The 15,968-nt window shown below is 42.5% G+C and overlaps 1 protein-coding gene across 1 annotated transcript in view; it reads left to right on the forward strand.

The window, feature by feature from the left end:
• Positions 1-2,996, forward strand: part of LOC138635501 (protein bicaudal D homolog 1-like) — a 50,846-nt gene extending 47,850 nt beyond the window's left edge. The window contains exon 13 of the mRNA XM_069723006.1: positions 430-2,996. The gene's annotated coding sequence lies outside the window, so the exon portion shown is untranslated. The remainder of the gene's footprint in view (positions 1-429) is intronic.
• Positions 2,997-15,968: the final 12,972 nt, after the last annotated feature.

A 15,968-nucleotide genomic window follows, 5' to 3' on the forward strand; every position in this document is an offset into this window, starting at 1 on the left:
TCACTTTTGTCAGGCACAAAGTCACAGAAAAGAACACACCCCTGGAAGTGGCTGCAACAACACAGAACTAGAGATGCACGGTCCAGCTGGTTAGAGACACACCAGTGGGATCATTTGTGTTTTTATTGACTTGAAACCACAGAAAAGTCACACTTTATTTTTTTTATTTTTTATAACTTTAAATGCTCATGGCATGGATAGTGTACCATTGCTAAAAATATAGAGTTTAGTTGTTAATGTTCACAAGATACACAACAGTGTGTTTTAGATAATTACCTTTTCATTTCTTTCATTATTTGACTCAAACACATGCTGTTCCTTTGTGACTGTATTCGTCAGGTGGCTGCTGCTCGTCATGTTGAGCCTCTGGACTGTTTCCCATCGTAACTAAAGCGTGATCTCTCCCTCGTGCTTTCTCCTTCTCAGCAGATCGCTCAGCAGACAGCCTCCTTCAGTGCCTCCTCTTTGGCTCTCCTCTCCCTCCTCCGGGTCCTCCATCTCTGTAGAACACAAACCGAGGTACCGATCCATGACACTGTTGACCTTTAAGACTTGCTCAGCATTTTCTGCAGAGGACTTCCCCTCCTGAGAATTGTCCCACGATGCCTCTTCAGGGAGTGCCTGGCTCACATACTTTGCTTTTGAAAATCAGAAGTGATACTTTGACAAATGCTACTGCCAGCAGAGCCACATGAAGCTACTGCACTACAGGACTCATTTATCTAAGTATTAACCCGTTCAGTTTGGGTTCTTTAACTCATCAAATCTTCCATCTGGGATTATTGTGTGTTTAAGTGTAAACATTTGGTCCTGAAATGACTCCAGGGTGTCAAATACTGCCGTTTCCTCACAGCCGTTGGCGTCAGACATACACACCAGGTACCGTGTGTCTTCGGCCTGGTACACACTGAATGTGTGATGTTTGTGTTACCTGCTGCTGCGAGGTGTCATTTCATTTCAGCCTCTATATTACCGGATGAGAGCAGCCACACTGCCGGGCGTCGCGTCATTTATAAAATAAACCCGACGCATCTTTTTCACGCAAGCTGCGAACGTATCGGAGCTAAAATATTCAGGGAAACGCTCTGTGATCACATTTGTACTGCGTCCGAGGGAACAGTGAGTTCCAGCTGCTGCTGGTTTGCGTGAGTTTCTCTTCGAAAATCAGTTTAGTATTACTGAAGTAGACGAGTGATGAGTTTTTATCAAAAAGCAGCTACGTGGTTTTTGTTCACTCTTGTTCAGGGCGTGACACACACACACACACACACACACACACACACACACACACACACACACACACACACACACACACACACACACACACACACACACACACACACACACACACACACACACACACACCAACAAACACACACACACACACACACACACACACACACACACACACACACACACACACACACACACACACACACACACACACACACACACACACACACACACACACACACACACAGCGGAGGAAACGCCGCCCTTCACCTGGTAAGATGTCGCCATGATTATATAAATATCAGAATGTGATCACAGACAGTTTCTTTGTGACACGTCAACACGTTCTATTTTATAACTGAGGTGAGACGGAGCTGCTCTTATCTGTTGATATGGACGCCGAAATGAAATGATACCACGCAGCAAAAGGTAATGCATTCACCACGCAGGCCGTGCTCCAGGCCGTATGCACCGTGTTGAGGCTGGTTAAAAAAAGGTCAGATGACGAAGGACAAAAGGGGGGAACCTGGGTTTGTTCCATCGAACCGATGGAACCGATGGAACCGATGGAACAAACCCAGGTTTCCCTGGAGATCAATGTTTCAGTCCAAGATGAAGCAAAAGTCAACGTCCATTTCTTTAACATAACCCAAACCGTGATCTATTCCTAACCATAACCAAGTAGTCTGTGTGTGTAACCAAACAGTGACCAAGTCACATTCAACCTAAACCACCATCTTTTCCAAACCATAACCACGTCATGCTTGGTGGCTAAACATAAGGCACACGGCACCTTGTGCATCCACGAGACACAAACAGCTTTGATAAAAGTAAGTATTTGACGACCTGCGAATGAGAATGTGTTTGGTGTTTCTCTCCACCACCGGCAGTATGTTAACCCTTGTGTGTATTTCATAAAGCATGTGCAGATGTAGTTTTAGCTTTTGATGCTTCAAAAATTGCTGCTTCTTTTTAACCCATATATAAAGCATTACCCTGCATTTGATGTTTATCCTCTCACGTGTTATTTGCGACACATCAAGTCTTCATTCAAAAAGAGACCTGAAGCACAAAGTAAAGCAATGCATTCCAAATACGTGACTGTTGGCATCATATCAAACTGCACTTCAGTATCTAATATTTGTTGAGCTGACAAAGCTTGGATGTAACCTGAGATGACGTGAAACAGTCAGTCTCCTCTGTGCACCGCGGTGAGACTTTTTATCAATACACAAATGCTGATTCACTCACAGCACTTACTCAACTGCCAAAAGCTGAAGGCAACAGGACCGAACTGGACATGAGCTGCAATCTGCAGGGGTGAAAAATAATGTGTATTATTAGAAAATGAACTTTACTCCACTTCAGGCTGTTAGAAATCCAAACGCATCAGGTTCAAATCAGGGTTTTCAGACTCTGGCTTGAAGCTAATGATGAGTGGATTTCTGCACAACATAGGCATCAGGAGGGGGTTCACTCACTGCATGAGTTTACTGCAAAGTGCAGCACTGAAATATAAAGGTTAGAGACGGAGCCTTTTACCGTAAGTCTGAAAACTGCAACACTAAAGTCACAACAAAAGTGTTCAAATGATTCAAGTTTATTTCTATGATTTGATATGACTGTGATGTCAGTGAGTTCTTTGTAAATGTTATTTAGCTGTGAAGAGGAGAGGAATCTGCAATATTGCTGCAATATGTTTGTTCCACACATTTCCCCAAAAAAGTCCTTTTCAAATGAGAAATAAATGACTCATTCTTGTGCTTGCTTGTTCTTTTCTATCTGCTGTGTCCATAGAAACACATCGATTAAGAAGGAGTGGGGTGGGAGGGAGCAGGAGAGCAACACCAGGAGCAACTGGTTATCATAAATCTGTCAAACTCACTGTTAAAGTGATGATAACAATAAAGACACATATTATTATGTTTCCCTATATAAGCATTCTCAAAAAATAAACTTTTAACTCTAATCTTAAGAGCAGAGATGTTGTGTACCGTCTGAGTGGTTCTTCAAGAGAGCTGCTTAAAGCTCGGCCTCACCTACTTTAGGAAACTCTAGAAGCCTGAAGGTCTCTGTCGGGATAAAGAGGTGTTTAACAATAGAACCGGGCTTTAAAGGCTTTGCAGAAGCAGAAGGACTTTAAACTCTATTCTGGATTCTTCAGAGAAAATGCAGAGAAGCTAGAAATGATCTCCTACTCTCATTTCTATCAGTGTGTTCAGGGCCAAATATAAACTTCAGTTTTGCCTGAATTCAAAAGTAGAAAATTAAAAGTCATCCAGGATTTGAAGTCTTTGAGACATGCTTGAAGTTAAACTGATTTGTTTCATCTGGATTAATAGCCAAATACAGGTGAGTGTCATCTGCATAACACAACACTCATCAATTCATTCACAGAATTCTGAGGAACTCCATGAAGTGTTTGGATGCAGAAAAGTCATCGTTAATGTAAACAAATTGGAATTTATCGGATGAATATGACATAAATCAGACTGGATTTGTTGTTTTAATCACAATTATTTCTTCTGATCGTGATAGCAAAAATACTTTTAAAACATAGGAATCTTATTAGAACTTTGGCAAGTACTTTTCTCGAAAATTTAAACAGTATACATTCAAACAAAATCTGATTCTCATTGAGATGGTTCTCACCAGGCTGTAGACCCTCTGATCTCTATCCAACCTTTTATGTTCTCCAATGACAGTTGAGATCAAAAGCCTGGGTTTTGCAGCTGCTTGCATCAGTTCTAATTTTTTAAGTCAAAGGTGAGGAGGCCCGAGTAGAGCGCAGGTGGAATAAGTAGCCAGCGATTATGATGTCGGTAGGATGGCAGAAACAATTCCCCAAAACATGGTCCTCTTCAAAATCTCAATGTCTGTTTAATGAACAGATCTTCCAACCACAGATTACATTAGACAAGACAGCAGTGCCTGTTCAAACTGCAAGATAGGTGAGGATTTATCAGAGCTCAGTGGGATGCATCTGTACAAACTGTAACACAACTGAAGTGAAGTGTAAAACAAAAAAAAAACATGCCTTCAGGAGCTGAGGAGCATTTCTGTGATGTGGGTCTTCGTTACCTTCCTCCTTGCAGATTGTGGTCAGTCACAAAAAGTGTTCCAGTCTGAGCTGCACTGAATAGAAAAGATGAGTTGCAGTTGCAGTTGAATCTTTGAAACACTAGAGGGCGAACATGTGTAAGGATTAGTGACTCCTGCAGAGGAGTTCACGCCTCGTTACAGAGGAGCTACCTGTCTTTATACATTTACTATGTTTACTCCCTCATTTTAACCCAGTAAGCAGGACTGACAAACACCAGCCTCAGTCAGAGGGAGAATATGTCACCTTACCTCCAGGCCTCATCAGCTTTCTAACCTTAAACACCTCGTGTTATGTGACGTGTTTGGTGGCTCGTTGGGTTGCAAAATTGAGGGGAGGTTCTTGGTGACCTTTAATGCAGTCCAGTAATAAATGGTAGTAGATGAGACAGAGTGTCCAACATGAAACAGTCTTGTTATGAATTGCTCAAGGAATTTTTGTATTTTTACTTCCTCAGTCTAAAAATGCATTTGTATCAGAATCTAACTTTTTATTATTCCTGCAGGGATATTCTGTGTCTGAAATGAGATTTCATCATGTTGGGAGGTTAATCAGTGTGTGTGTGTGTGTGTGTGTGTGTGTGTGTGTGTGTGTGTGTGTGTGTGTGTGTGTGTGTGTGTGTGAAATCGTTCGCGATGCAGAGCTGCTCTCCATCCCTGCTGTTTGTTCCCTTATCAGAGACGCTGTGGACTGAGACACTGGAGGCCTTTTCTGTAAAACAAGCAGCAGGATTATTACCGCTCAACTGAAGATAAAAACTCTGCAATAAATATTGATGTAAATGACATTATGGAATACATTTCACTGAAGAGCTGGTTCTTTCAGCCCTGTGAAGGGTTTGAATTACTTCAAAATGTCTGTAAAATATGTCAAACATGACCTGTTGTGATGTATGAGGGGCGCCGCAAGTCATAATTCATCCTGAGCTTCTCCCATCACATTCATTTATTCTTCATTCTCATTCTTCATTCATACATAGATATTCTGTACATTTAGTTCCTGCATTTTTAGAGACTGCTGACTGAAAGATACATTTAAGCTGTTGAAACTTGAAGATTCAAATTAACTTTGGTAAAGTTGGAATATACTTTTTCAAGGAGCAAGAACAATGGATGTTGTTCCCCATTTGTTCCATCAGAGGCTTGTTGGAGGGCATCTGTTAAAGGCCAGTGTGAGACGGAGAAATGAGTCTTAATGGGAAATGTGTTCAGCAGCATGTGTGGAAACCCAGGCAGAGATAAAGAAACTTCATTTGTCAAATGTTGTTTACCTTCAGTATCGACTCCTCAGCGAGGTTCAGGTGTGTGTGTGTGTGTGTGTGTGTGTGTGTGTGTGTGTGTGTGTGTGTGTGTGTGTGTGTGTGTGTGTGTGTGTGTGTGTGTGTGTGTGTTTAGATACTGTCAAGGCTGAATCCTGCCGTGTGTGTACTGTGAAGGCCAATTAAAAGGAAATGAAATAAGAGCAGCAGCTCCAGCACCACCTGGACCTCCCTGTTTATCTCTCTTTGAACTTTGGAAACAGAAAAAAAAAAAAAAAGGTGGAGGCTGAACAGTGAGATGGACTCAAAGCTTTTTGCAACTCCCTCCCCGTGTGTGTTATTGTTGAGAGGTCTGTTGCCGTGGTAATAGACTGGTTTAATTATGAAAGTACTGTTGAATGAATAATTCATGCTGTGTATGAAATGGATTTCCTGGAAAAAAAAGGTCTGCAGTGATATTTGCATGAGGAAACCTGATTTTGTAGATGGTCCTTTCACAAAATGTGTTAGTGTCACACAAAAGGCTTTGAAATTGTGAGATGTTTTTCTTGACTTAGTCTTTTTTATTCCACTCGTCCTCGTGTGCTCCAGCTTAGGTTGACATGGTTGCAGTTTGGTTCGGTTCAGGCACCAGAACTTACGACATCATCATTTAGATTAAAATAAGTTACTTACATGATGTTATGTTATATTATTTAAGTTAAATACGCAAATTTCATCCCTCCAATCTCCCTAAACCTCCTCCTATATTCACTTTTTACCTTTTTATAATCCATCAGATGACTTCCTGCTTCAACAACCCTGTGTCAAACATTTTTGGGCCATTATTGTGAAACTAATATGTTCTGTGTTTTTTAATGAGATTTGTTAGCAGAAAACCCACACAAAGTTTCCCAGGACACATTTAACAAGTCTAGTGCCTAAACTGAAGCAGTGAAATTTTTTCATGATATAATATTTTTTTCTGGAAAAGACAAATTGATTATTGAGCTCTGTTGTGCGGGGCAACAGTCCCTGGTAGGGTCTCACAAGGAAAACTGGTCCAGACTAAGAGTGGTTCAACTATCCACGATGAATAGCAACATATGGTGTTCAGCCACCTCGCCCGGATTAGGGAAACCGGGGAACCCTCGTGGAGGCAAACCTGGGAGGGGAGCTCTCCAGAGAGCGTCTGGTGGCCGGGCCTTTGTCCATGGGGCCCGGTCAGGCTCAGCCCGAAGAAACAACATGGAACAGCCACCCGCAGGGACAAGCATCAAGGTTGGTTGCCTTGTAGGCTGGGGACCTGGGCGAGATGAACACTGGCATCAAAGACTTAGCTCTAGGGAGGCAGCAGGATTATTACCTCTCAATTTACAGCAGTTCAGAGTATCCGGCCTTCTTGGAGGTGGTGGGGGGAGTCCTGGAAAGGGCGCCACCTGCTGACTCCATCGTTCTCTTGGGAGACTTTAACACTCATGTGGGCAACGACGGAGAAACCTGGCGGGGGGTGATTGGGAGGAACGGCCTGCCCGATCTGAACCCAAGCGGTGTTTTGTTACTGGACTTCTGTGCTAGCCACAGTTTGGCCATAACAAACACCATGTTGGAGCATAAGGTGACCGGGAGGTCTTCAACTCTCAGACAATAGTTTCTTCTTATTATCTGTTGTCTCCATTCAGTTCCTTCACTCGTGTAGTTTCTCTTCTTTCTTTTCCAGATGTCCCGTCATGGAGCTGCATGTCTCTGATCTGTGATTGTCGTCTCCACCAACAGTTCTTCTCTTCTATCTCTATGCTGTCCTTTTCTCTCTCTGCTCTCCTCTCACCCCAACCGGTCGAGGCAGATGTTCTCCACCTCTGAGCCTGGTTCTGTTAACAGATGCTCCGCCCACCTCTGATCCTGGTTCTGTTAACAGATGCTCCGCCCACCTCTGATCCTGGTTCTATTAACAGATGCTCCGCCCACCTCTGATCCTGGTTCTGTTAACAGATGCTCCGCCCACCTCTGATCCTGGTTCTATTAACAGATGCTCCGCCCACCTCTGATCCTGGTTCTGTTAACAGATGCTCCGCCCACCTCTGATCCTGGTTCTGTTAACAGATGCTCCGCCCACCTCTGATCCTGGTTCTGTTAACAGATGCTCCGCCCACCTCTGATCCTGGTTCTGTTAACAGATGCTCCGCCCACCTCTGATCCTGGTTCTGTTAACAGATGCTCCTCCCACCTCTGATCCTGGTTCTGTCGGAGGTTTCTTCCTGTTAAAAGGAGTTTTTCTTCCCTCTGTTGGAGGTTTTTCTCCCTTAAAGAGGAGTTTTTTTTCCCTCCTAGCTTATGTGGGAATTGTTGAATTGTTGAATTGTTGAATTGTTGTATTGTTGTGTTTCTCTGTATAATATTGTAAAGTTTTGCCGTAAGGACTTTAATGTGTTAAGTGCCATGAAATAACCTCTGTTGTGATTTTGTGCTATATAAATAAAATTGAATTGAAAAATGTAATTGTTTCCACCTCCGCCTTACGAGTGGCACAAAGTGAGAATTTCCCCCCAGTCGGTGAGCCACCTCTCAAATCACAGCACGAACAAAGAAAAGCAGTGTCTGACAGCTCTTCATAAAATGTCAGCAATTTCAAAAAATGTCAAAGCAATTTCTCAAATAGTGATTACAAATACAGCATGTTCTAGTCAATGCCTGTAGACGTCTGTTTCGGCTGAGTTTATTGTCATAGTTCTTATTTCAATGGTTATAAAAACAGGAGGCAAAGGCATTAAAATTACAGACTTGTTAGATATCAGTCCAACAAGAGGAACATTGGCTAGCAGGGGATGGCATGTCGGAGGAATAGTTTGGCTTGGTAAAAAACTGGATGCTGCTGCTAGTTGTGCTGTCCATAAGGGACGGCCTGCAGACTATGATTGATTGCTTCAATCGGCCCGCTCCAGACAATCTCCATTATAGTGCTACGTGAGGAGACTTCGCTCGGTCCTCTGGGAGACAGCACCCGGCCTCATGCTGCCGCTGCCCTACCTATGCCTCTGTCACAGCCATCTGTAAACATTTGTCAAATGAGCGGGGGGGGCGGGGGTAGGGGTGTCATCCACTGCTGAACCCTCAGATACTGCTTTCACTGTCTGCCTGGTGGTTTACTTCAGATCCTGTACTAAAGTAAAATATACTCTATTACATGTAAAGGATTTTTGGACTTTTTCTCTAATCTTTGATTTCTGGTGAGATCTTCGATCATTTGACATGTGAACACACTGCATAATGTAAGACGCTGGAAGACAAACAAGTTGGAAAAAACTGGTTATTCTCTAAGAATCTTTTTTTCAAAAGCTTGTTTTATTGTCCTTTGTTGCAAATCTTCATCCTAAGTGTAACTAAAGCAGTGAAAATATGTAGTGGAGTGGAAGTCCAAAGTAGCATTAAATGGAAATACACATGTAAAATCCAAATTCCTCAAAATTGTGTATAAGTACAGTATTTGTTTAAATGTGGGGGCTCAGGGACCATTAGCCCCAGAGCGTAACCATGGTATCGACATTGGGGGGGTTCAAATGATATTTGCCCCCATTGTGGTCCTGCTGTGATTATATATACAAAATAAATACATATATAACACATGTATATTTACATACATGCATTCATACATGTATATATGTCGTCCAAAATGTAAAAAAATGTCAAGATAATATGAAGGCAAGGTAAGTTTACTTATACAGCACATTTAATCAACAAGGTAATTCAAAATGCTTCACATAAAACCATAAACAGCATCAAAACATCTGGCAAAACTAAAGAACATTTAAAAACAATTAAAAACTGTGATTAAAACATTAAAATACAAAAAATAAAGCAATTTGAAAATAGGATACAAGTTAAAGTACAGTGTAAGGCATAAAATACAAATAAAATACAGAAATACAAGAAATGAATCAAGATCTTTAGATCTGGTTCAATGAAAGATAGCAGCAAACAAAAAAAGGTCTTCAATCTTGATTTAAATGATTTGAGGGGCTCAGCAGCTTTCTGGGAGTTTTCAAAAATATTTCATTGTTTAGCATCAGGTCCAAATAGCGATAGTTAATGATCAAAAATGTCATAAAAATGTTATAAAAATGTTATACTATATTATGTTGACATGTAAAATGTCAAGAAAATGTCTTGGTATAGTTTGATGAAAGTATATTATGGTATAGTTTCCTAGTTGGCTACATGTGTCCACATACAGGTGTTCAGGATGGTGGCTGGATGTACGAACTATACACCTACCATTGATCTCTTATGGTTTGGAGTCATGTCCCAGTTCACACAAAGTTTATTTGTCTTTACTGAAATGTTTAAAAACTGCCTGTTTTCTTAAAAAAATGATTGGCTTTCATTTAGACCCATCACTTCAATTTATGTGATTTGGTTGCTTTAATCTAAAATTGATACATTTCCCAGCATGCTGTCCGGGATCACAAACACTGATCACTGATGTTGATCAAGCGTTGTCATTTGGAATATCATGAGTTCTGAACTTAGTGCTTTCACCTCGTGTAATGAAGAAATCGGTGACACACGGTGACCAGTTTGTTCCAGCTGACCGACCTACGTGATCATTTTTCACCTCTTCCCTGAGGATGCTGGTAAAGGTTTTGATGAGGTGTTCACAGAAAGGTGATTTTCCTGCTTTCTGTTAAAGGACGATGAAGATATCAAAATTCTGATGAAACTTCTTGAAAAAAACTAGAAATTGGACCTCTGATGATTTTGTCAAACTAACTGCCAAGACCACACATAAACTTTCACGTTCAAACTTTCTTTTTTTCTTGCTGTTTAGTCGATCACTTCGACTATGAAAACACTGAAAACGCTCATCAATCTGAGATCTAAGAAGAAAGGCTTTATTTTTTTGTATCGTGTTCTGCTTTGTTTTTGCTTGTTGTTTGTGTGCAGAGTTTTGAAGGAACATTTGCAGATTTCTGTCTGCTGCTCAGCAAAGTGAAGGTTTTGATTATGTTGCTGTAAGAAGACAAACATGTAAAAGGACGACCACTGGGTGTCAGTGTGGAACCAGGATTTGTTGAAGCTGGAGAAAACGAAGACAGACTGCCATTTTCTAATTCAAGACTGGAATAACATGAAGTGCAGCATGTAAAGCATAATATCAATCAAACAATATGACAGCTATGAGAAACATATTTGAAACAGCTTATAAAAAGTAGAAGTGAAGCTGGAGAGCGACCGAGTCCCTGTGTGTCTTCCTTTCATCAACTTCTTACAACAATCAATCACAATCCAGAGCTCTGCTTTAAATAAACTGCTTTCTGAATGAAAGGTGAGTTGTGTGATTGAATTAGATGTTGGTGAGATTTATTCCCTCCTGTGTGTGTGTGTGTGTGTGTGTGTGTGTGTGTGTGTGTGCGTGCGTGCGTGCGTGTGTGTGTGTGTGTGTGTGTGTGTGTGTGTGTGTGTGTGTGTGTGTGTGTGTGTGTGTGTGTGGTGAGAAACAACCTGCTGTTGGTTCATCTGATATCCTCCAGCATCAGGATCCTGTTGGCTCTTCAGCTGTGTGCAGCCACCACATCACACACGTCATGTCCCTCTGGGTCTGCCTGTTTCCTCCTGAGTTCAGTGTTGAAGTAAAGTTTCCTGATTAATGAGAGAAGTAAAATAACTAATAATGACTGCTGAACTCGATCCTGTCACCTCCTCTGTTGCCTTGTTTCTGAGGTCACACTGTGACGGTCCCAACTGGTAAAAGAACCCAAACACAACCCACGCTGTCCTCTGTGAGCGACCGATGGACGGGTCCTCAGTCGGGGTTTACTGCATTTTGTTTAGGTTTTTCTGAAACCCGAATGATTGTGTGCTGCTCTGGAGGAAATCTGGAAGCTAAGGTTCCCTCTTGTTCCAAGTCTTCTCTGTTTGTAGATAACGTCTCACTGTGGAGTCCCACAGCCTCAGGAAGAGCGAGTGATTTATTTCAGTCACCTTCTTCCTCAGCTCTCCTGGAACTACTTTGGATTTTGGCAGCGTGAGCAGCGGGTGAGACTTTAGAGCCAAATTCATGCTTCTGAAAATGGTGTATTTAAGTAATGATTGACTAAACAGCGCTGGCAGAGATCGGACCTGCGGTGTGTCTGCTCCAGCTGCAACCAGTTATCAATGCACAAGCAGTTTTGGGGATTTGGAAATGAAGGTAACAAATACTTTTTCACACCACCCCAGTTGTTTTAAAACTTTGTGTTAACTCTTAGTTTCTATGTTAGATTTCATTTGAAGGTCTGACATTGAAGAAAACAGGAGGGTGGTTGAGTACTGTTTCATAGCTCTTTACCTCCGGGCATTATGGGTTTTTCACTTAGCTTGTTCATGTGCAGTTTTCTACTAAACATACGCAGTTCTAAGTGCAGCTGAATCTCCCTGTTTAATATCAGAGACCACAGTACATCACTGCGAGGCTAACATCTTCCAATCCTCTGAATTCATTATCTGAAAGTCAGCTGAAATTCATGCATTCAATTTTAAATTGAATTAATGAGTGGCTCCTTTAAAACTTTTAATAGTCTATCCGATAAGAGAAATGGTGTCGCGGGACCTTCATTAAAGGGAAGTTAAGGAATGGCTTGGCCGGGGACAGTCAGACACTGGAGAGCTGATAAACTGGGTGCTCCCACCCTCATTTCATTTGGAGGCAGGTCAGCTGACTGCTCGTCCAGCCTCTTCATATCCCGGCAGCAGGCCGAGGAGAACTGTAGAAACATGCTCAGAGGAAATAAAACGGAAATAACTATTCTTCACTTATATTGATCACCGTGAGGAGGGTCAGGTTGTGTTCCATAAAGTCTTGCAAAGGATCCCATATATTTTTAATTTATACACAAAACACAAGAGCACATTGATGCATCACAAACATTAAAGCAAACTACAAAACGCCTCAGAAACATCGACTGGATGTAAAAGTGTTCGTAGCTTCAGGTCTGTAAAATGGTTCTGATCCAGAAGTGTCTTCAGCTGCAATACCAGCGAGTGCCACTAGAGGTCGGCTCCAAAAAGCCTCCGGCTCCATAGACTCCCATTCAACTTCTCTCATCAAATCCAAAGTGAATAAAATGTGTCCATCAGTTCTCTCGGTGTTGTTAGCTAAAGTCACTCCTTCTTATTAGTTTTCTGGAGGTCCATCTGAAAATAATCCCTCATTCATTAGAAAAGAAGATTCAAGAAGACCTGTTTTTGGTAGTATCGTCAGGTTTCCGATCAGATGGGTCAGATCCACCTCTGGCTCCTCCCCCAGCTCGTCTAAATATGGTCACTTCCTGCTCCGTGAACATGACAGAGTTCAGAGGTCAGCAGGTTTGAGACAGCAGAACACCTCTGGGATGTAGAACAGGATTGAAACATCTTGTGGATCCATGCCTCCAAGAACGGAGGCCATTAGAGAGCAAAGGGAGATCTGACCCGGTCTCATGCTGTTCCTAATAAAGTGCTCTGTTCACTGTTATCTGTGGATGTGTTCATTCATCGAGTCTCCTTCGGTTTGAAGAACTCTCAGTGTGGCGGGACTCTGAGGATGAGCAGTGTTTGCTCTGTTCAGGTTGGTGTTTTTAATCCTACAGACATGTCAATAAGTGTTTTGTAATGTTTGGTACGTAAAAGAAGCAATGCACCTTGAATTTAATAGCGTATTGTGAACAAAACAAAGAAATCAATAGATTTATTAAAGAGCTGGGAGTAAACACAGGATCCTGTAAATGTTACAGAGCTTCATCCTTCTGCTCTGCTGTCAGATTATTACTCACCACACAGACTGACTCAGAGAGCTTTTATAAAGATCATCCAGAGACCAGAGAGTTTGTATATGTGGCCTGTTATTAGTTAAACTATGTCACATTATACAGCTGAGGAGAACTCTTTGAAGAACTAACAGACGTTGATGTGTTAAATCAGCAGGATGCCCGATGACTTGGAGGTGGAGACTGTTGGGAATACAACCAGGTGTGGCGTCGTGCTGTGAGTGTTTCCATCTTTAAACAGGGTTCACGAGGCTAAACTCATATTCACTCAGACAGAAATGATGAAACAGAGGAGCAGCAGACTGTTTGACTCTTTGCTTTTATTCAGGTAGCAGCATCAGTCAGCACTGTCCTACTTACACACTGCAGCCCCTCCCAGCCCGGCAAACACACACACACACACACACACACACACACACACACACACACACACACACACACACACACACACACACACACACACACACACACACACACACACACACACACACACACACACACACACACACACACACACACACACACACACACAGCTAATTGACTCACAAACACACCTGTGCCATGTCCTTCTGCAGCTTTCCTGTCCAGGGTGAAAGACGGAGGGAGAGAGAGACAGACAGAGACATAGAGAGAGACAGAGACAGAGACAGACAGAATGAGAGACAGAGAAACAGACAGAGAGAGAGAGAGAGACAGACAGAGAGGGAGGCAGTGAGACAGAGAGACAGACAGAGAGAGACAGTGAGACAGACAGAATGAGAGACAGAGAAACAGACAGAGAGAGACAGAGACAGACAGAGAGGGAGACAGTGAGACAGACAGAGAGAGCGACAGAGAGACAGACAGTGAGACAGAGAGACAGACAGTGAGACAGAGAGAGAGACAGACAGTGAGAGAGAGACCTCTAGTTTTACAACAATAACGGTGGTTAAAGCTGATGGTGTTTGGGCCTCTGGGTTTGTGCCTGTTCAGCCTGGCTCCGTTGTCATGGTGATGAATTTGTTGAAGTGTGAGGAGGATTTTGTTCTGAATTGAAAAGGTGTCAGGTTTTATTTTCCTCCTCCTCCCCAGTGTATCTGTGTCAGTAATGGATCTGTGGAGAGACTGGACAGGATTCGTCCTCCATGAAGTCACGCTGTCATTCAGCGATTCCTTCTTTCCTCCCAGAACATTAAAGCTTCAGGATTTTCAACACATTGGATCAGATGATTGAGAGCTGTTGTAGCAGCTATCTGATCTCTGATCAGTTCAACCGCTGAATGTTCTGTGTGGGTGAAGCAGCATGAAGGAGACGATGAAACTTCTGTCTCACTGGTAGTCGACCCATCAGTGTGTTAGCTTCTGGACAAGGAGATGGCGCCTCATTCATTTGAATGACAGCTGCTCAGCGGTGCTGAAAAATCTTCCTCCGTGAGAGGAGAGCCAGATGTTCTGAGCTCCTCCACAGTTTGTTCATCACGGTCCGTCTCAGCCGAGGTCACGGTCAGAGCGTCACCTGAGCCGACTGACTTCCTGTCATACAACTCCTCCAAAGTGATCAAATTTGAAATTGTATTCACTGTTTCATCAGAACAGGACAAATTGTTTTTGGGTCAGTGTGCTTCATTGTGATGAACGCAGCAGCAGAACACTGTTAAAACAGCTGCACAGCTCAGTGCTGCTCCTGGGGTGTCCGGTGGTCACTTGCAGTATTGCAACGAAGGAATCCCCTGCTGCCCATGAAGTATCTTCTCCACCGACCTCCATCATAAAAGACTTTTAAAACTGTTGACTCCTCCAACTGGAAACAAGGTGAACTTTTACTCTTTCTATTATGAATTTTGAATCCATAGATGTTTCCTATTTGTGAAACCTCCCTAGCGACGAGGACATTTTTGAAATTTTTGTGACACCATCATAATGTAACGTCTACGGGCCGAGCAGGATCCTGTGGGCAGGACCAGTGCAGCACAGCAGGTGGGTGATTCTCATCATGCAGAGCAGATGCCATCTGGTATTAAAACAGCCATGGGCTTCAATAAAGTCACTGTGTTGTTCCTCTTCTGCCATATTGGTCCATTACCAAACCGCTTGAGGTGCACTGGCGCCCCCTCTGGACCGGAGTAGAACTGACCCTGACAAAAACAGGGCAGGTTATAATCTGTATCGTTCTTTTTATTATATCAATTTCAGTGTAATATTCTTATAATAACCCTGTCACAGTGAAATACTTTACATTTTTTAATGTTCTGGAGTTAAATAATACAAATTTTTCCTATGACCCTTAATATTTCACTTTTATCTACTACTTTAATGCTGTATCCAACCCTACTTTAAATCGTATTATAATATAATAACATATATCCTGATAGATGCTCAACTGTGGATTTGATTAATGGAACATTAAAGTGACTGTCTGAGGCCTCTCAAGATAACAGGACATACATAAGGATCATCATCACCATGACAACACACACAGAACACACACCACCATCAGCTGATGTTGTTACACTCTAGGCCAGAGAGACAGAGACAGAAGGACAGACAGAGACAGAGTGTCTGGCTGATTTCTGGTTCTCCTTCCTGTCCTCCTCTGTTCCTCCTGATGGTGCACCGAGGACCCCCCCCCCCCCCCCCC

Source organism: Brachyistius frenatus, unplaced genomic scaffold, assembly GCF_029030835.1.
Source record: "Brachyistius frenatus isolate BFR_SWC_R1_liver_20210118 unplaced genomic scaffold, ASM2903083v1 Contig_312, whole genome shotgun sequence".
In the NCBI taxonomy this organism is placed as follows: domain Eukaryota; kingdom Metazoa; phylum Chordata; class Actinopteri; family Embiotocidae; genus Brachyistius; species Brachyistius frenatus.